Raw genomic sequence first — 22,255 nt, 5'->3', positions numbered from 1 at the left:
ACGGGAGAAACAGGCATACAAATAAATATATTTATGTGTGGGGGTGCACACACGTATATATAGTTTCTTGATATTAAATTATATCAATACCATATAAAGAAGCAATTTGTTAGAATGCTTGTTTTTACTGAACTAATATAGATTTGTATGAATAGGAGAGATCTTAGATATTAACATTCTTTACTACGAATATCATGTTACAAAATAAATAGAAATGAGATGCAGAAAGTTTAAATAATTTATTCAGATTTAGTTTAATGAATTAAAATCAGCACTAGAACTTGTTGCCACGCAGCAGCCTACCTGTCTGTTTCCTCGTACTTGCCCCTAAAGAAAGGAGAGTCTGTGAGACAGATCCTTTCAGGGACTTTGCTTCACCTTTGTGCTTACACCTCATGTCTCCCTGTTTGGCCCCAGAAAGATGGCTGGTTAGTCAAAGACGGGTATGACTCCCCATGGGGGGGCAACCCAAGCCAGACACAGCCATGTGGGGACCATCTGAGGAACTTATGGGGTCAATAGAGTTGGGCACAGACCCCTCCTTCCCCTGCTAAGGAGAGCCTCTGCCTCTGTGGCTGCATTCCTTCCCACAACCTGCAGGGGAAGAGATTCAATGATGTGCACTCCATCTATTCATATGCATAAAGGTTTGTCCCTTGGGGAAGTACTTATCCTGAGACATAGGGTTCGGCTGCCTGCAGGCAAGGGTGATTGGCTAAAATCAGTTTTCTATTGATTCGGGGCTCAGTCCTTGAGACTGCAGTCCCTTGGCCCCGCTTGCACACTACTCTCATCTACTGTCTTTCTTAACCTTGTGCCGCCCTCCTCGCTTCCCACAACTCTTGTCGTGATGGACGCGACAAGAACTCACATCTCTGACTCTTCAGTCTGTAATATTAATTTCAATAGCACATATTTAGAGGTATTAATATACACAACTAATTCTAAAAATATTTTTGCAGAAGGAATGATACCTCTTAGAATATTAGAGACAGGTACAAATATTCTTGAAGGAATTCTTGTTTAACTTCTTGTCCATTTCAGGAGTCTGTCTGCTGCACATTAACATTATTGATTGCCATTCCCAAGACTCTGCCTGAAACATTCCTGTACTAACAAGCTCACAACCTCATAAATGAACCCATGCAATATGGGAGCTGTACTATTTCTAGATGTTTTATTTTTGTGCTTAATCCTGAATCAACGTAATTCCCATCCAGTGGTTCTGAATCTTTCCTTTGGAACTATAGCAAATATATCTAATCAAGCTTATGTGTTCTCAGTTCAATGTCTAAAAGCAACTAATCATTTCTCCCATACATTTTCTTTTTCTGTACTCAATTGTCCCAGCATTTCCTTCTCAAATCTCTCATCATTACAACCACTCTTATTTGGATATGTCCTGATCAGCCAGTGTCCCATTTCAATATGCGATGTCTAGAAATGAGTATAAAATTCTCATACGGTCTTGCTAAGTTGGAGAACACTGGTATTTTCTTTCTTACAGACTCAGTCTCTATTGGTGTAGACTAACGTAACATTCATTTTTCTGGCTGCCACCTCACCTGTTTGAACTTCTTGTCAAATGAAAAATGTAGCTTTTCACATTTCCAAGAATTCATATAAAGAAGCAGCCACTGAGGAGAAGCCTCTACCAGATGGCATAAAGCTGAGTCTGCTGGGACTGTGTTGGCATGAAAGTTCCAGTCAGAAACTTTAGATCACCTAGTCCTCTGAATTCTAATAGTTGTGTTACTTATTTGATATTTTCCTGCTACATGCTGTTAAATTTAATCCTGATACACCTGTTCTACAAAACTGCTGTCCTGCTTTGGTTTCTGTCTTCCCACAGCTCTGTCACTGGTGAGGTAACTACATTTTCATCCTCAACCTCACAAGACACTATTGGTATTGGCAATCCCTTAGTTTTTCTTTTTTTCCAGTTAAATTTTCATTTATCCTCAGTGATTACTCTGCTTTGCTAACAGCTTTTATTTACGTAGATGATCTCACTTCCTCCTTTATAGAGAGTTGAAGAACTGATGCATGAACTAACTAACTCTCCTACTCTCCACCATTACCCATCAAATACAACCATCCTTCTCTTTTTTCATTTTTCAGATGATGAAATTACTCTCATTTCAGTCAATATCAATTTTTGCAATATCCCTCTGCTGGGGAATTAGCTTCTTCACTTTCTATTTTTTAAATATGTCAGACTTCCCTATGATAGAAGGAAATAAAGGCGGGGAAAACACCTCCGTTGATTGCTTCTCATCATTAATACCACTCTATTTCTTTCCTTTCTCAGACGTGATTCTTGACAGAATGGATTATAATCACTATGAGATTTTCCTCAGTTCTGAGCCACTGTCCAGACCTTTGCCTCATGACTTCCACAGATACCAAGCCATTGAAACCATCATAAGCAAAATCATCTACATCCCCAGTATCCATAAATATTTATCTTACTGAAATTATTTAATGCTTTTTACAATTTACATAATTAAGTCTCAAAACCTTTGGTTTTTATTACATTTCTCTTTTTTTGAAATTGTCTATCTCACTGGTTTCCTTTTATTCTCCTCACAACAAATGTTGGAGGAGAATAAAAGGAAAATGTTGGAATTTTTTGGTTATATTTAATTTTCCCGCTGCTTTTCTTATCTATACATAGTTTGATTTTGGCAGCTGTATCCATTTTCTTATTTTTGCTGTATCAAAATTTCAAGCTTCTGTGTTATATCCACAAAAATTCAAGTGCATGTATAAATCTGCTCACTAAACATTTTCATCTGACTCTCCAGTGGACATCTGAAACTTTTTATATCAAAAACTGAATTCATCATATTTCCTTCAGAATATGAATTCATCATAATATTCCTTTTCTAAACTATTCACAAATTCATTTATGATCTGTTGACCAGTTGCCCAAGCCCGGAAACTCAGAGTTATCCTATAACAAACATCATGATTTCAAATCCAACTAATTGCTGGTTTCCACAGTTTTACCTGTTTATACTCAAAACTGTCCCTTACTTATGTTATTACTAAAACTGCTTTAAGGTGAAGCTTTGTCATACCTGACTTGCACAATTGCTACAGACTTCAAATTGGCTTCCCTAACTCCAAGCATTCTCTACTGTTGGGGTTGCTTCTCCAATACATAAACCAGACTTTTGATCCTTACCTCTTAAAAAGCCTTTAATAACTTCTACCACCATAACATAGAACTCAGGCAATACATAAATGCTTTTATCATCTTCTTCAGCCTCATTTCAGGCCACTACTCACAAATAATATATGTTCAAGTAATGACACACTGCATATTTTCCTTACACACTCAGAGATGCTTTATGTCTTGGTATACTTATCCACATTGTTCAGCCTGAAAAACCCTTCCTTCTATACTGTTACTTATGTATTTCCCACAGCCTAGTAGCTCCTACAGAACTCATCACTTCTTTCCACCCACCTTTCGTTGGTGGCCTTTCTCTGACCTTATAACTCCACCATAATTACCATACTAGATGTAAATGCTGTTTATTGTCAGATACTCTCCCTAATTTATCTTTGTATCCTCAATTTCAAATACTTAGAATAATATGCTTAATACACATTTATTGAATTTGGAAGTTTGTCATATGAACAGTTGAAGCACAGACCCTATTTAATGCTCACTCATTTGATTTGTAATTTCCCATTGCTTATAGAACAAGTTACTCTGAACTTAGTGTCTGTAAGCAACACAAATTTATTCTCTACAGTTCTGGAGGTCAGAAATCTAAAATGGTCCACTGCAATCTGTTCTTTCCAGAAGTTCTAAGGGAGAAACTGCTCCCATGTTTTTTCCAGCTTCCTTGTCTCAAGGCCCCTTCCTCCATCTTAAAAGCCCCCAGCATGGCATCTTTTCTCTGACCTCTGCTTGCATTCTCAGATCTCCTCTCTATAACTCTGACCTTCCCACCTCCCTCTCAAAAGGACCCTTGAGATTGCACTGGACCCACCCAAATAATACAGGATGATCTCCTTATTTCAAGATACTCATTTATCACAATTGCAAAGTCCCTTTTCCATGTAAAGTATTACATTCACAACTTCCAGGGGTTATGACTTCGTTATCTTTTGGAGAAGGGTCATTATTCAGCCTATGATAGTTATCTAATTGCAAAAATTTACATTAAGTTTCCTAAAACTATATTCCATTAATGTTGGCTTATTTCCTTCTCAAATATATATTGCAAAATGTAAACTAAAACACCCTTATTTTGTATCACTTGTTAATTTAAAAATGCGCCTTCCTTTTTATCATTAACCAAATGATTGATTAAAAATATTATCCAATATAATTAATACAGAGCTTTGTAGAAACTCCCTAATGTAGTTGGGCTTCTATTTATTTAGTTTTTTTCATCCAGCAGTAACTTTTCTGACTCCAGTACTACCAGGTCCACATTTCTCCTTCTTGTCTGTAAGGAAATTGTGAAATTCTGTGTGTATCTCTTATCAAAGACGGTACACAATTGCTCTACTCTCAAATTATATCAAAAGATTTTGGTTTATCTGATTTATACTTAATAACTTCTGCTACATGGATGAAATGTTTAGTAAATCATAGTTTATAAATAATCTATGAAAAAATTCCACAATGGAATATTCAGACTTGTCTCTATTGTCTAAAATATTATTTTCTCCCTTATTTGGAAATCAGGACGCTTTTCCATATCCAATCTTTTGGCATTTCTCTAATTCCTAATTATTCCTGATACATTTATAACAATCATTCTGTAATCAAATATGAAAATCCATAATTTAGCTAAAATGTTTTAAATCTTTTAGATTTATTTATTAGATGTACTCTTTGAATGTTTCAAATTAATAAATAGCAATAATATAGATCGTTATATTTATGTATTATATGCATGTATAATATGTAAAATACATATATTTAATATATATCTTATATATTATAAATAAACTAAATTTATAAACACATTAAATATAAATTAAATACACATATACATTTGTATATTTGGTATTACTCTTGGTATCTATAAATAAAAATGAAAGTAAATATTTATGTTAAATATTTTTAAGGAGAATTTCATCAAAAGTTCATTAAAATGCATGTTAGACCTCAAGCAAATGTAAAAAAATGTGCATATTCCAATAATTGTGAGCTATTTCTAAAATAATATTTAACCATGAAGAAAAAAATCTACTCCAACTTTGAGATTATTTGTAGTCTTCAATTTTATTTATAAATTATACCCCAAATCTCTTCTTAGAGATGATATAAACTGTTTTCCCCATATATAAAGAATTGTTATTTTAAAATTCCATTTATTGAAATAACATATTAGACAACTTATATTTCTGAAAAAATATAATCTTTACTGTAAAAATATTTAGGTTTTCTATTTCCTTTCTAATGGCTGGTGTCAATGCTATATGTGAAAATATGTGTTGAACAGATCTTGATGCTGATGAAGTGTGAGTGATGCCACCATCTGCAGCTGTGGAAACACACACTCTGTGGGGCCTGAACTTGGGCCCCAACATGGGAAAGGGTTTAAGGTCATCTTTAAAATATTATTTTCTTTCTGTTTTCAGTGTTAAATATAACATAATGGAAGTTTGAAATCCCAAACAGGTTTTTTTTTTAAGGGTTTTGAAATAATTTCAAGTCATGTTTAGGGGAAATATATTCTAATCTTCTCCTAAACTTCTCTCAAGACAGTGCATCTGATAGCAATTAATCTGAAATTCAATGTAAAACCTTCTCTAGAGAGAGATTTAAAGTAAAAAATATTCACAAAAGAATATCATTGACAATTCCTAATGGCCGTTGGTCCATATTTTATAGGTGATGTATAATGTAAAACCAATAATAATAATAATAATAATAATAACAATTATTATTATTCATCTTCCTTTAATTTTTTATGTTGAAGAACTGAAAGATCATTATATAAGTTGTCAAAATTTACTGTCATCAATGAATTGAGCTAATAAGTTGAAATATTATCCCTTTATTCACTTAAAAATTTTGAGACATTGCAAATAAGGCAAAATGAACTCAGGCTATAACCCCTGAAATCTGTTTTGGTTTCATGATACATGTGTTTGTTTTTATACTACTTGTTTAGTCTTATTAATATTTATCCATATTAAGTTTTCACTTTAAAGATAAAATTGTTCTTGGGATGAAATAGTTGGGTATATGCCCAATTGTGCATACACTGAAGGTGACATGTTCCTGCAAAGTCTTAAATAGTGGAGAAGAAAACTAATTTATGGAATAACTTCTGTTTACAAATTAACATCACATTAAATAGGAAGATGAAGAAATTTGGTTAACCAAAATAAAATTTAATTAACCTAGACATATCACTTCTTCACATACAAAAGCAAGTATTTGTATAACTAGAATGCCCTGGTGGTGTAGAGATTGTTAAATAGCACCATTGCCCTTGAGTATATGATCAAATATATTTTGAGTTCTATATAAGATTTGAATCACTGTGAACCAGTTTATAGAATACACTACTTGAGGTCAGCACTGTAAAACCTAATTTTATAATGGAAAAACTTTGGGGGTGGCTTTGATGTCTTTTTATTTTGTTTTTCAAAATGCAAATACCATAAGTAAGATTTCTGATTTGTTTTTAATATAAAATCTGAATTTGGACTTCAAAATAGATGTATTATTATTATTATTATTGCCATTTAAACTAGAAAAAATGAGGAAGAAATATCAAAATGTAATTAGCACATTCTATCTTGTGTTTAAGATACAGCTATACACTCAGGTTGTGAGAAATCTGTATATTTTTCCCACTATAAATGGAGTCACATACTGAAATGACAGAAATCTTTCATTAATAAACACCAGTAAGCTTTTAATACTTCTGCTTCCCCTTATTAGGCTCACGACTAAACTAAATTGCAAAACATAAAGAACATTGAAGTACTGCTTATAGAAAATACTGCTTTAAGAAAATACTGCTTATAAGTTGCATAGAATGGAATTATAAAGCAGAAATGTGTTTTTGTTTTGGGTAACAAAATATTTGAGTTTCCTGTATAGTGTATGGTGGAGATTACTTAAAAATACCAATGAGAATGTAAAAAAAAATAGGTGGCATTTTAGAATTCGTACAAAATGCCTTAATGTTCACATTAATATGCCCTGAATTATGTAATATTTCCTGTAATCTTAGCTGCTAATCTATTGTAAAAACCTGGCCTTTAAAGTGTTGAAACCCTCTATCCAGAGAGTAAGGACCTACCACGTGTTTCAGTTCATCCTTTGTAAGTGTTCAGCTAAGCTTCTTCCTTCAAAATGTACTTTAAATATGATTGCAAGAGACTGTTTCAGAACTCATTAAATTATAAATAGACAATATTGGTTTGTTAGATGTACTCTCACTTTAAAGTATGTATAAGGCAATAATAATAGAAGTAAAATAATAGAAATAAGATGACAAACTACTTGTGATTAATCATAAATAATTGTGGATGTTTGTGCATGTGTATCAAGCATTAAGTTTAGTGGACATAACTTTGTTCTCTTTATTATGAATTCCCCTAACTAATAGATGAGTTAAAATGGGCAATTCACCTTTAACAAAATTGAATAATATCCCATATTTACCTTAGTAAAATTGAGATTCAAATTCCAACCTAATTCATTGATTAACTGAAACAAACAAACAAACAAAAAAATCCTTTCCCACCTCATACTGAGATTGCAAGAATAAATCAATTTAAAGAGAGTGAAAGAGTTCCATAAGAAATAAGCTATCATTAGCAGATATTGGCATTATTTAACTTTGCTGTGTGACCACTAGAGGCCCCCGTTAAACAGAAATCCTGATTATCTTCCATGACTGACTTCAAAAAGCAAATCAATCACGTATATATTGAAAGCTTATTAAAATTGAGACTCACTATGAAGTTTTTTGGCTGATGTAAAGACAAATAATGGGTATTCCCAGCACTTAGGGGGTATTTAATTTAGTTGAAGACACTTTGGCTGCAATGAACAAATTCACAAATCAATCTTATTTCTCAAGATTTCATTCCAAAATAATCAATACTCCTGGTTGAGAGATACAGTAACCATGATCTGCTTACCTGGAGCAGAAGTCATCAAAGCCGTAAACTGCTAGGAACACTTAAATGGTCATTTTGATAAATTCCTGCAGGCTGAGTGTGGTCTAGTCTGAGAGTAAGAAAATCTTGGGGTCATAGTCTTAGGAGATACTAACTTTCTTTACCTGAAGAACTCCATCAGGTTCTCAAGGTAAAGATGCAAGAAAGAGCCCCTCCTGACTGTGTCAGGGCAAAGGAAGAGTCAATATAATAAAACCTGAGACTTACACATAACCAAGTCTTACTCTCCAAGGTGAAGGACTTCACCACAGCACAGTTCCGAAATTTTATCTCAGCTAGAAGAAGGGGATATTCCTCCACTCAAGCCACCTCCAGCCTTCTTCTATCACGTAAGAGGGAAAATGTTAAGAAATGAAAACCACAGCCAAAAGGGGACAGGGTTTCACAGAAATAAATTAGGAATGCTACAAGTAGGTAAAGGATAAGGGGAAAAGCTAAACTACTGGAAGAGAAACAGAAACATTTGTAAAGGCCAGGATCATAGCACATAGGCCTACTAAATTACTAAGCCTTAGTCTAAAGGTTATAGAATGTCCCCTGCCCACCACACCCAACAAGAGTCCAGATATATAATAGTGGATTATGGCTAAAAGAGCTGTGAGACTCACACTATGTCTGGGAAACAATACATGAGAAGCCTAAAATCCTAGAGGACAGGCAAAACTAAGGACACTAGAGGAATTTGAAGCCTCTGGCACTTAGCCACAGCAAGCATTGAACACAACTCAACTTCTAGCCACGTTAACACAAATTCTCATACAAAATGCCTATTTACTTCAATATCTATTATCCAAAACAAAATGGCTAGTTTTCAAAAAAAAAAAAAATTCAAGACATGTCAACAGACATAAATACATTTATTCTTGCATACAAATACACACACACACACATGCATGCATGCATACATACATACATAAATGTGTACTAATCTGGAAAAGACAAAGTAAATCAAAATGAGATTCAGCTATGACTCAGATATTGTAAACATAGGACATGGAATTAAAAATTGTGATAATTAATATGTTAAAGGCTCTAATGAAAAGGTACACAACATGCAAGAAGAAATGGGCTAGGGCAAGGGAAGTAAAAGCTAAAATAAATTAATGGAACTATATCAAACTAAAAAGCTTCTGCACAGCAAAAGAAACCATTGACAAAATAAAGAAGCAACCAAATGAGAGAAGAATTTGCAAACAATGCCTCCAATAAGGGACTATCCATAATATATAAGGAACTCATACAACTCAACAACAAAAAACAAGCAATCCAATTAAAAAATGGGCAGAGGATCTGAATAGACATTTCTCCAAAGAGGACATACAAATGGCCAGTAGAAATATGAAAAGATGTTCAACGTCATTAATCATCAGAGAAACGCATATAAAAACCACAATGAGCTATCACCTCATACCAGTCAGAATGGCTATCATCAACAAGACAAATAATAACAAGTGTTGGAGAGGCTGTGGAGAAAAAGGAACACTCATACACTTTTGATGGGAATGCAGATTGGTGCAACTGCTATGGAAGGCAGTGTGGAGGTTCCTCAAAAAATTAAGAATAGAATTACCATATGACCCAGCAATCCCTCTCCTAGGTATCTACCCAAAAAATTTGAAAACATTTATCCGTAAAGATATATGTGCTCCGATGTTCATTGCAGCATTATTTACAGTGGACAAGACATGGAAACAACCAAAGTGTCCTTCAATAGATGATTGGATAAAGAAAATGTGATATAGACACACAGTGGAATAGTATTCTGCCATAAGAAAAGATGACATAGTGCCATTTGCCAAAACATGGATAGATCTTGAGATTATTATGCTAAGCAAAATAAGTCACAGAGAAAAAGTTGAGAACCACATGATTTCACTGATACATGGGATATAAAACTGAAAACTACAAAGGAACAAGACAAACAAATGAAACAAAAACTCTTGGACACAGACAATAGTTTAGTGGTTACCAGAGGGTAAAAGGGGAGAGGGGTGATCAATAAGGGTAAAGGGGGTCAAATAAATGGTGTTGGAAGGAGAACTGATTCTGGGTAGTGAACACAATGTGATATATAGATTATGTATTACAGAATTATGCATTTGAAACCTATGTAATTTTACTAACCATTGTTACCCAATAAATTTTAATTTAAAAAAAAAGAACCAAAGGGTAATGTAAGCAGAGAAATGGAAACTCTTAAGACAAAATAAAAAGGAAATGCTAAAACTAAGAAACAGTGACAAAAAAAAAAAAAAAATGTCCTCAGCGGGATCATCAGTAGATTCAACATGGCTGAGGAAAAAAACCAGTAAACTTGAAAATCAGTCAAATCAGCTCAAAATCTCCCCAAATTGAAAAACAAACAAACAAACAAACAAACGGAAAAAAAAAAAAAAAAACAAGAGAGAAAAAAATTACCTATAGAGGAGCAAGAATAATAAATACAATGGATTTCTCATTCGAAAGCAAGAAAGCAAGAAGAGAGTGGAGTAAATATATAGTGTTGTAAAGAAAAAATATCAGTCTAGAATTCTATACCCACTGGAAGTATCCTCAGTTGTGAAGAATAATAAAGGCTTTCTCAAACAAACAAAAATTGAGAGAATTCATTGCTTCCAGACCTGATATTCAAGAAACGTTCAGGCAAATTTCAGTTAGAAGAAAATATTATGAGTTAGAAACTTGTATCTGTGTAAAAAAAAAAGAGAGAGCATAGGAGAAGAAATAAATGAAGGCGAAGTAAAACCCTTTATTTTTCTCCTTTTAATTGACTTAAAAATAATTCCTATGTAAAGTAAAAATAGTGACAATGTATCAGATGATTATAGTTGATGGATAAAAGAATGAACAATAGCAATGTCAGAAGGGAGAAATGGGGTTATACTATTATAAGGTACATGTTCTGTAGGTGAAGTAGTATAATGTTATTTCAAAGTGGACTTAGATTATTTAAAAATATGTGGCAAATTCTAGGGCCACCACTAACTATGTTTTAGAAGATGTGTAAATGATATGTTAAAGGAGGAAATTGAATGAAATCATACAAAATGGTCAATTAAAACCAGAAAGGTAGAGAAGAGGAGGAAATAAAACAAACAATGAACAAATGCAATGAATTAAAAACAGTTACAGAATTGTACATCTGAAATCTGTGTAACTTTACTAACAATTGTCACCCCAATAAAATTTAACTAAAAAAAAGAAAAAAAAAGTTACAAAGATGGTAGATATTAATGGCAGATTATAATATATCTATATCAATAATCACTATAAATAAATGGTCTAAATACAGTACTTAAAAAACCAAGATTATTAGAGGGGATATAAACCAAGACCACTGTTAAAGACAGTCTTACAATATCTGCTTTTCCTTCTTATCCACTTCAGAAACTTGAAGAATATATGCTCTAACCTTCCTGGATTCTTCTGCAAAATCTTTCACACTTGTCAAAGTCCTTTTTTCTAACATAATGACCAACTGTGTTTTCATTTAGCCTGGGCAACTTATCCACTAACTCATTGAGTTTATGCCAGCTGCAAAGATGATACACATGCTCTGTACTATTCAAGTCATTTTATAAAATTGCTGAATTTTGACAGCCTTAACGGTGGCTTCTTATCAACGTTTTTCATTGTTGTTGTTGTTGTTGTTGTTGTGTGAACAGGCATTCTGTATTACAAATAAACTAACTTGTACTATAATCTAGTCCATATTTTTCCTTCTTGGCCACAAGACTACCAGGGAACTTTTTTGTTTAATAAAATAACTTACTGAAACCTAAGAAAATTGTGCTACTGCTACTGCTCACCTTCTGAGATACCATTCTAGTAAACATGGAATGCTGTGAAAGGGGCATAAGTTGTTTTTAGTTAAACAGTGTTGGCTATTTGGGCCTCTTATCTATTTGGGCTCCTTTGCTCAAACCTAAACTGTAGTCCTCCTAGCATGACAATCATTTGAGAGGGGCTGATGTGCACATGAAACTTAGAATCCTACTATTCATATTCAGTAGTGTTGTCTCTGCCTACTTGTGCCCTGTACTAAGACTCTTAGCTTACTTATCTCTATTACGTTGCTATTGATTCTATTTGAAATCAATTTGACAAATCATGTGATTTGAGTATTTTCATTGGGTGCATGAGATTTCTGTTCCAATACCTGGGATAATTTAGTTAGTAGACTAGTTGGAGGATGTCACCACATCAGAATGATTTCCTATACAATATGAAAACTTTATTTCATAATATATTTCCTATCACTATTAATTTACACAAATGACTAAGTTCTGAAAAAGAGGGTAACTACTTTGTAGTTTAGGGCCATCTTTCATTCTATAATACAGTATTTTATGAATCTAAACAGGAAGTCAAAATTAATCAGAGATTATTAGAGATGATGTGGCAGAGTATATCATGGAAAATATATTTCTTAAATAAATCATTATATTATTGTGCTTCATTGATACTCATTTTTATCTTTATAAAATTGGGAGAGACAAGTATAATTTTAAATTATTCATCAAAAAATAAGCTTTCTGAATAGAAAACATGTATCTAATTTTACATGTGCATCTGACTATGTCTGTCATATCCCTGCTCTACACATTTACTAACTTTCCCTAAAAATTATACATAATGAATTAGCTTTATAGTAGATATTGACATAGATAAAATGATATGTTTCTTAATTACAACACTAATAACTCTGTCACTCATTACAAAATCCTGAGTCAATTTGAATTTTGAAGATCTAATAGAAACATATTTAATTAGTATGCTTCATTACAATAGTAGTGTAATTTGAGACAATGAACCCATAAGCTCAAAAATCTGACATACATTACAGTGAACATTCATTTAAGTGGAAACATTATTGAAACAGCCACATATGATGAGATCAGTCACTCTTGTAGCATTTTCTTACTTAATGAAATCATCCAGAGATGGAAAAATGTCATAAAATACTTGAAACACTCAGAAGAGAAAAACAATAAAGCAAGTTTCTTCAAAGCATTAATAATAAAATTATTAACATTAATGTTAAAAGATTACCTAATTCTTATGAAATCACTTACAAAACAGTAGATAACCAAGAAATATTGAGCAATGAAACTCCTTATATTTGATAGTATAGAATTGTATTACTTATCACAAAGAAAAAATTAGAAATTAATCAAAACGTCTCTGAAAAACTGAATGTGTTGGCTTCATATTTTCTTAGAAAGGAAAAATAATATTTATTTAATATATTTCCATAATTTAAAATAGAAATTGAGCAAGTTTTATATTCCCAATTATTTTAATTATAATAAACCACCAAATAATCACTTAAGCAGAAATGCATTTGTCCTGCGAGAATGGAGTTAATTAGAGATCAAATATAGTTTGTAAACTGCAAAGGATTTAATTTATAGATACAATAACTCCGTTGTCTTAGCTGTTCTTGGTTGTTAAATTTTTAAATATCTGAAAAAGTGGGTATTTATTTTGTTAAATAATTTACTTTCTAAATAAAAAATGTGTACCTTACAAGTGAGAGATGTTTTCTCAACTCATTTAAAACAATAAAAATTTTAAAGTATATTCTAGAAAAGGAATAGAAAAATGTGTCCCTTAAAAAGGATGGTGACTTTTTGTTTAAATGCCAAATCTAAAATAAAATCCTAGGTCAGGGATGGGATTTGGGTTTCTGCCTTGATCTCTAGAAAAAAGTAGGCATGCTGACAGCAAAGATTAGCAAAGTTAACAATGGTTTCATTTCTCTGTAATGTTATTCAAATTCCATTTTTATGTAATACATTGATTCTGCAGTTGCCATATGAAACCCCTTCTTTATAAATACATGTCACCATGAGGAGAATGACTTTGAGTCCCTATGCTGACTGTGTGTTATCTTGGTGTTAGGCTACTTTTGTGCCCAGCCTAAAAACACTACGTTTGATGCCAGAGGTAGAATGGGGCATTTTTCAGAATCCCAATGGTAGTTCACATGTTTGCGTTTATATTTCTGCTTTTCTAGTAGAATAAGATTTCTCAGCAGATAACAGTTTCTACAGTCTTCATACTCCTTCACTGAAAATAACAGGCACCATTACTCTATCAGCATGAATATAATTATGTCTCTGTTCTTCTGTCACAAGCTATTCTTTGATAGAATATTTAAAAGAATAAATGGGTTGTGGAAACTAGGGTCCTCAGACGCTAAATAAGATGAAGAACTACACTATAACGCTAACTAGAAACAATGTCTTATGATAACTTTAAAATTGAAATGTTATAGTAAAGCAAAATATAGTAATGAAAAAGGGTTTCACTATGTTGCGAAACATTTGCATGATCAAATATTAGCTGCATAACACAGATATATTATTATATCTTAGTTATCATGTAAGAAGTTCTCCCAGTCCAAATATCATCTGTACACAAATTCTTTCTGAATTCCATTTTTTGAGGACAGTTCTAAGTAAGTTTGCACCCATAAATCTTATGAGGGGCACAGTGTCTCTGTTTAGCTAACTGCTGATTCTGTTTAAGCTGTGTTATATAAAAAATAGTGTGTGCGATGAAGATTTAAATGTCACATGAAATGTGTATGCCACTCTAAGAACATCACTGAGGTCTCCTACTTGGTGCTTTTATCCCTGATTGCACACGCAACATTCAATTTCTTCAGGAGAAATGTGGACCTAATGGAAACCCTTGGACTAGACAGACATCATCATCCATCTTAATAGATGAGTAATTCCACTTGCTCATTCCATCTCCATATTCGCACGGCATCTCATAATAATAATTATAAAGTCTCAAGACTTTATCTCAGAGCACATTAGAGAACTAGAGGGAGATGGTTTAATCGACAACCAGGGATTAAAGTTATGATTCCTTGCTTCCTTAATATTTATGCTCTCATATGTTTCCCATTGGAAAGAATGCAACAGAAATAACAAACCTCTTGCTGAATGCCATATTTTCCCAACTATCTGAGAAAATTCACTTTTGTTTAGATTTTATTCAGAGATAACATCTAGCAAATTCCTTTTGCCTCTCTCTCTCTCTCTCTCTCTCTCTCTCTCCCTCCCTCCCTCTCTCCCTCCCTCCCTCTCTCTTTCTTTCTCTCTCTCTCTCTGTATGTGAGTGTATATACATACATATTTGCATGTGTATATATAAAATATAAGTGCATATATTATAAGCATCCCTTTTTATCATACTACCTATTTATGAAGATGTATAATATAAGCATGAAAAATAGTTGCTGTGGGATATGCAGCCAAAATTGCATTAGATATTTCACATGTGATATCAAATAAAGTTCTATAAATATCTGGGGAAATATATCTGGGGAAAAATAAAATGTATCCTTTTTCAAAGAGCATGTGAGTAAAACCTAGGTCACAAAAGTAGAATTGTACACTAGTGTTGTAAATATGAAAACAAAAGCAACACACAGGTCTGGGTGTCTATGTCAATTGTAGGCTGTGTGAAGACCTGTCAGTGCGAATATGTTTCTAAAAGAGGTTACACATTTCTGGTCTGAAGTGCTTTGTAAAGGAATGAATGAAGCTCTCATTTCTCAGAAATACAGTATTAAAGGCTGGAGAAGGGAAAAGGTGGTAAAGTATTCCATACAAGGAAACGATAAGTTAGGTCAGAGTTCTAGAGCAGAAAGGGAATTTATGTGGCTAAGAAGGGAAAGAGAACATTTTAAAGGAAATATTTGTTGTTTTAAATGAAAATCATTTACTTCACCATGCACCCTTGTTTACAGATTACAGGTAAATTAATAAGCAATAAAGAACATTCCTACAATGAAAGTACCAAAGGTGTATGTTGATTTTGCTTTGTAGTGCCAAATATTGTGCTTCTGTGTCGCCAAATATAACTTAAAAAGACAGCAATAAGTATCGGGTAAAGATATTTCATTTCCAACGCTATATCCTGCTTGCCCACACGCTTTCACACCCGGGTCTTTAGTAAATATATAGAAATTACTCCTATGCTCAAAGGACGTGTGATTTTCTATGCATCATCAATGTCATTCTTACACTTTCACTTAGTAAAAAAACTTAAAGGCAAATATGCAATTGTAGATTGAAAAGGATTAAACTGACTTTCAAATTGCATTTTGCCCATTTCTCTTTCCCCAGATAAAACTATGTGTCAACCATGAAATGGAATTATATTATTTCCCTTTTCATCAAATCTTAAGTATAGATTTCCTTTTTCGAGTCATACAACTTTTCCTTGTACATTTAGATCCAGCACTTGATTTTGTATTAGGTTTTGCAATACAAAAGCTGTACTTTAATAATTATTCTTAATTAAAGCAAAACATAAGAAAAAAAATCCACAATTTTGGCCAGTATTCGCTATATATTGCAATTACATTTAAAAGGGGCAAGTCTAATTTTGGGATTTGCAGTAAAATCTGAACTAAAGAAAAAAATAAGAATTTATTTAACGAGAACTTCAGTGACTACAAAGCCTATAGCTCTATATTGTAAGATTAGATTTATGCAGAATAATTTTATCTTTACTTATGCCTTTTAGGAGCACCTCCAACTATTAGATAATATTAATGAAGAAAGCAAACTAATTTGAATATTTATAAGTAACTTATGAATAACTTCTTCATTTTAACTATTATAATATATAACCTAAGAAAAATGAATTATGCTCTGATTTATCTTGTATTTAGAGACTTAAATGTAAGAGAATTTCTTCTCCAAATACAGACATTCTTTGTTTAAAAATACTCACATCCCCTGAATTTGGGATATAATAACCCTATACCTTTTCATCTTTGTTTATTTTTAACATGCAGTTAATGAATACCCATATATACACTGTCACAGTAAATTATTTTTATTTACAAGCTCTCTTCATTTAAAGTATTCTAAAAACTACAAATAATAGTTTTCTATTTTGCCCAGGCCTCTATGACCACATTGAATTTGCCAAGAATTGTCAATAGTAATAAATGTCATTTTTGTATATAAATTGTTCAGAAAGTTTTTAAATGTCAAAACATTTTATGTTTTCTTTTAAATAACATTTTAATTGCGTTAGTGCTGCATGATGGACAGAAACATGCCAACCTGCAAAGCAGCTTGTGATAAGTCAGCAGACAGAATATGCATAAGCACAAGATACTGTTTGACTTAAAATTTAAAATAGTTTTAAAATACAAAGTAAACATTGTGTGTGTGACAGGAAGCATAGTTACTAAAAATTCACCATCCATTTGGCTATGACTTACATTCAATAAAGTTAACCCAGAAGCATTCCTATATTTAATTGGTTTCCAAAAAGTATAGTCAATTTTATTAGCTTAAGAGCTCTTAATGTTATTTATTTTATTTCAATTTATTAAACTATATTATTAAGCTATGTTGTCCAGTTACTTTCCAAGGCCTTTTGAGTACAGCCTGGCTTGCTTCCTCTCTATTATCAACCCATCTCATGAATGTGGGCTAAAATCTTGCTGTAGCCGTACAGGTCTTTTTACTATTCCCTAAGTATATCATTTTTGTTTCCATTTCTGTACTAAAGTCGATGAATCTCATGCTGGGAATTGTGTTCCATCCCCTTGATACACAGTTCTCAGCTCCAAGAATTCTTCCCTAGGCTGTGTATGTATAACTTATGTTTTTATATGATTTCCTCTTCTTCCCCTCACCTCTACTCTGGTTATTACTCTACCTATTGATGAGATTTAGAAACTTACTTTCTTGTGTTAGCACAATTGTCATGTGATAGTAAGCATGCACTTTCATATCTGTCAAATTCAATAATCTCATCTATAAAATAAATATGCTGAAGATCACCTTGAAATCTCTAGCCTGTGCTCAAATTCCAGAATTCCAAGCATTTCTGGACTTCTGAAAAGAAAGTCTATTGTGTCCTGTTGTGTTTTGTTTGTTTGTTTGTTTTGTTGTTCCCACTGTGACTAGTACATATAATAAAAATAGTCTTTATGAACTAAATCTTGTGCAATAAACTGATTGTATCAAGAATCTTCCTGGAAAGGACTCAATCTAGCAAAACCAGTGCTGAGTGCCTTTGTGTATGAAATTGCCCAGCATCAAAGGCTCTTGCCCCTTTTGACTCTAAAATGCCCAAGGAAGATTAGAAGCCCAAGTACCTTAAGAAGCTGGAAAGTGTAACATTGAAATGTGAGCTCAGATCTCGGCTTCCACCACCAGTGCAGCATCTGCTGCAAGCTCATGATGCAGAAATTAGCTTCATGCTATTTCAAAAAACAAAACAAAACAACAACAAAAAAAACTTTAATATCTTCAAGAGAAGATGACAAACTGAGCATCAAATATGAATAAAAAAACTTTATCATTCAATGCTAACTAGACTCACCAGAAAAGAAAACAAATGAATAAAGGCGGGGGTGGGGGGGGATGCTTAAAAAACGAATTACTCTTCAATTCTAGTTTTTATTCTTGTAAATTTTTTTTTCTCTTTAAAACATACCAAAGGGTGAGGTGGCAAATGTTACCATGTTCCAGTAAAGATGACTTAATATCCAAATGGAAATAACAAAGAAAGCTCACAAAATCAAACACGGTCTATAATTTTCATGCTTTCCACTTTGTCAAAATCCAGTATATTTCTTTTTTTCCCCCATCTTGAATCCAAGAAAGCCCTGGGGCTTTGGTGAAATGCTGTACAGATAAGAAGTTGTTCATGGCATGAATGAGTTGCATCACATCTAAGAGGTCTTCCATTCCCCCTGCCTCATGCTTGCAGGACACTTGAAGATAGATGGGAATGTCAGGCTACAGTAAGTTACACATTAATCCATGCTTCCACTGCATGACAGTTAACTTTCCTTGATGGTAGATGTGAAAGAACAGTGATGTAAGTGTGTATGCTGCCCAATTTTTCTATTTTTTACCTTTCTTGCTGACTTCTCTTGAAATAATGAGAGAAGGTTTACTAAAAATTTATTTCAGAGTGAAACAGCCTCTATTTTATAGGCAATATTGTTATTTCATTCAGTGACATTTCCTTAGGCTTCAGATTTATTTTAATTCTACTAAATATTCAGATAGACTCATTTTTCATATATCTAGACTGGATTTTTTTTTTTCCCACATGAATCCAATACATTCCCACCTGTAAGTCACATAAAAACCTTAAAGGCAAATGGACTTATTTTGTTTCATTGCTTATTATATAATCTATTGCTCTGTTCTATAATTATATTTATATGAATTCTAATGTAAAGTGAAATGCCATGGCTTTAGTTGAAACATATTCTACAGATCATTTTTCAGTATTGATATTGATTTAGTTTAATTTTTCCCTTTTGCTCAGTCAAACTCTATTTTTCTAAGATTGCTCCTGTATTGAAATAACTAAATGCATTTTTTTTCCAAATTAAATACCAAAGACTATGACCTAAAGCAGAAAACAGTTTGCACATTTTATAACCATGATAACACTTATTTCTATATAAAATTCTAACTATGAATACTTACTATATTAAACATTATAGTAAGTAAAGATTGAGCATGTCTATGTTATAAAACTTTTTTAAAATTTCAGAAAAAAAAAATATTGGCAAAGCTAATCTTTGGGATTTATTTAAGCCAGCAATGAGTTTTAGAGTTAGGCCTGTATGCTAAGAATACTTGATTGTTTTCATCTACCTTTTTTAAGCCTTTCAGCCATTAGTTCCTTTTTCTCTTTATGACATAAGAATGTAGACCTAAATAGAGACTAGTTTAAGCCATCACACCAATCATGGGTGGAATCATGTGATTGTCCAGTCCTTGGTTATACAACTCTAGTTAGTGTTAGAAGGCCTGGTCAACTGCACCTAAATAAACAGATCAGTTATATCTGTTGTGGATTAAATGATGGTCCCCTAAAAGATATGTCCACAACTCCAAATTAGTGAATGTGACCTTTTTTTGGACAAAGGGGTGTTTGCAGATATAATTAAGTTAAAGATTACAAGGTGAAATCATCTTGAATTATCCAAGTGGACCCCAAAACCAATGTTGTGTCTTAATAAAGAAGACACAGACATATAGAGAAGGCAATGTGAAAACTGAGGCAGAGACCAGAGTGATGCATCAACAAGCCAAAGAACACTTGGAGCCACTAGAACCTGAAAGAGTCAAGGAAGGATTTTCCTTGGAGCCTTCAGCAGAAACAATCCTGCTAGCACCTTGATTTTGGACTTCTGGCCTCCAAAATTATAAGCGAATAATTTTATCTTTACTGTAAACTGCCAAATTTGTAGTAATTTGTGATAACAGTGCCATATTCAATGTAATATCCAAACAAACAAACAAACAAACAAAAAATAGTGAGCAGATGGGAAATTTAAAATCATATTGTTTAACTCTTATTTAAATCCTTTAGGGATTCTGAACTGCGTTTAATTAAAATGGTTTGGGGAAAGATTAACACTGTCCAAGTGTTAATTAGAAATGTAGGCTTTCTCTACATTCCAATTGTGACTTTGTGTCCCTAAATAAAAATTTTAATTTCCATTATGTACATCCTGCTTCTTGATTGTTAACTATTATGAAATTTTTTGTCCATTTACATTTATAAACAATCTTAGAAGTTATAAATGTATTATTTTGATAAAATTATTCTGTCTCCAAATTACACCTTAGTTTCGATATCTATTTAAGTCTCTTTTTACATCTTGCTTTTGCAGATATTATAATACAGAGGAATAAAAGAAGAAAACAGTGGAGAGATCCATGATGGCAGAGTAGATAAACACTGTGCCTTCTTCTTCCCATGAACACATTAAAATTACAACTGAGTTATAAACAATCAAGCTACAGAATAATCTGAGTCTAGTTGAACAGAAGTTTTATAACTACAGTTACTAAGAAGAAACCACGTCAAAACTGGTTGGAGAGGCAGAGACACAAAATGGGCTGGCCCCAAACCTCCAAATGGCAGTTAAAAATCAGGAGGGATATTTCAGCAAGAGACCTCACCCCCACACCAGGCTCCCCAGTCCATAGTACTGGTGCCAGGAAGAGGAGACCCCAACATCTGGCTGTGAAAATCAGAAGGGATTCCAACTGTCTGGGTGGAATGGAAGGCTGGGGAAACCCTAGACATCCTCTTAAGAGGCCTGTGCACAGAATCATTCTCAATACTCATCCTGGGCTCTGGCAGAGGGATGGTGACTTGGAGGTTTCAGAGATAAACAGGGGGCAGATTGAGTTGTGTGGCTGTGGGTGAAGGGCTGGAGGACAGTTGCCATTTTCTCTGTAAAAAGGCCTCCTCCCCTGCAGCTGACACATAGGTGTCATCTTTCCTGTGTTGAGCCCTCCTTCTATGCTTACAGCTAAATTTTAATCTGACTGATCTGGTGAGCTTCGCTGCTCCAACCTGCTGACTCATAGCAAACCCACTGTACCCAACTCCCCAACACCGGATACACTTTCTTCATGAGAGCCCAGCCCCGCTCGCATTGTACTCTTTCTTGGGAAACTATCAGAGTTCACAGGCCTCAGGTGGGGGGGCAACAGAATTCGGTGCAATCTGACATTTCTGCTGAGTAGCTCCAGACTCAGCATTGGTATCAAATCAGAGTCTACATTAACCTGGTGACCACAACTCTTTTCACTCTAGTGACTCCCTGAGACTCACTCACCCAAGTTGCATACCATATGAGACTTTATCAGTGGCTAAACCTGGGAGCCAGCAGGTGGCAGCAGGCCTTGGGATGTTCTGGCTTTTCATGAAGCTACTCCAGACCTGGTACTGGTGGCACGCATCCTCATTTCACAGTGTGGCCTCTCCCACATGCCTCCAGGTTTAGAAAAGACAGCAAACTATCACAGAACACTTTGTAGCTCCTACCAGGTACCCTCTGCTAGGTTACAGGCAGGGGCTGACCAGGGTTTGCACTGGACCCCTCCCAAGAGTCCCAAGAACAAACAGATCACAGCAGAACACTGCCCAATTATTCCCCAAAGTGGAACACACAAAAGACAATCTCAACGGTCACCAGAAACCACTAGGGTGAATCCCACTCAGTGGGGTAAGGCCCCTGCACAGAAGCCAGTAAGCTGTGGATGTG

Source organism: Rhinolophus sinicus, linkage group LG04 (genome assembly GCF_036562045.2).
Source record: "Rhinolophus sinicus isolate RSC01 linkage group LG04, ASM3656204v1, whole genome shotgun sequence".
Taxonomy (NCBI): domain Eukaryota; kingdom Metazoa; phylum Chordata; class Mammalia; order Chiroptera; family Rhinolophidae; genus Rhinolophus; species Rhinolophus sinicus.
This window is presented reverse-complemented; position numbering follows the sequence as displayed.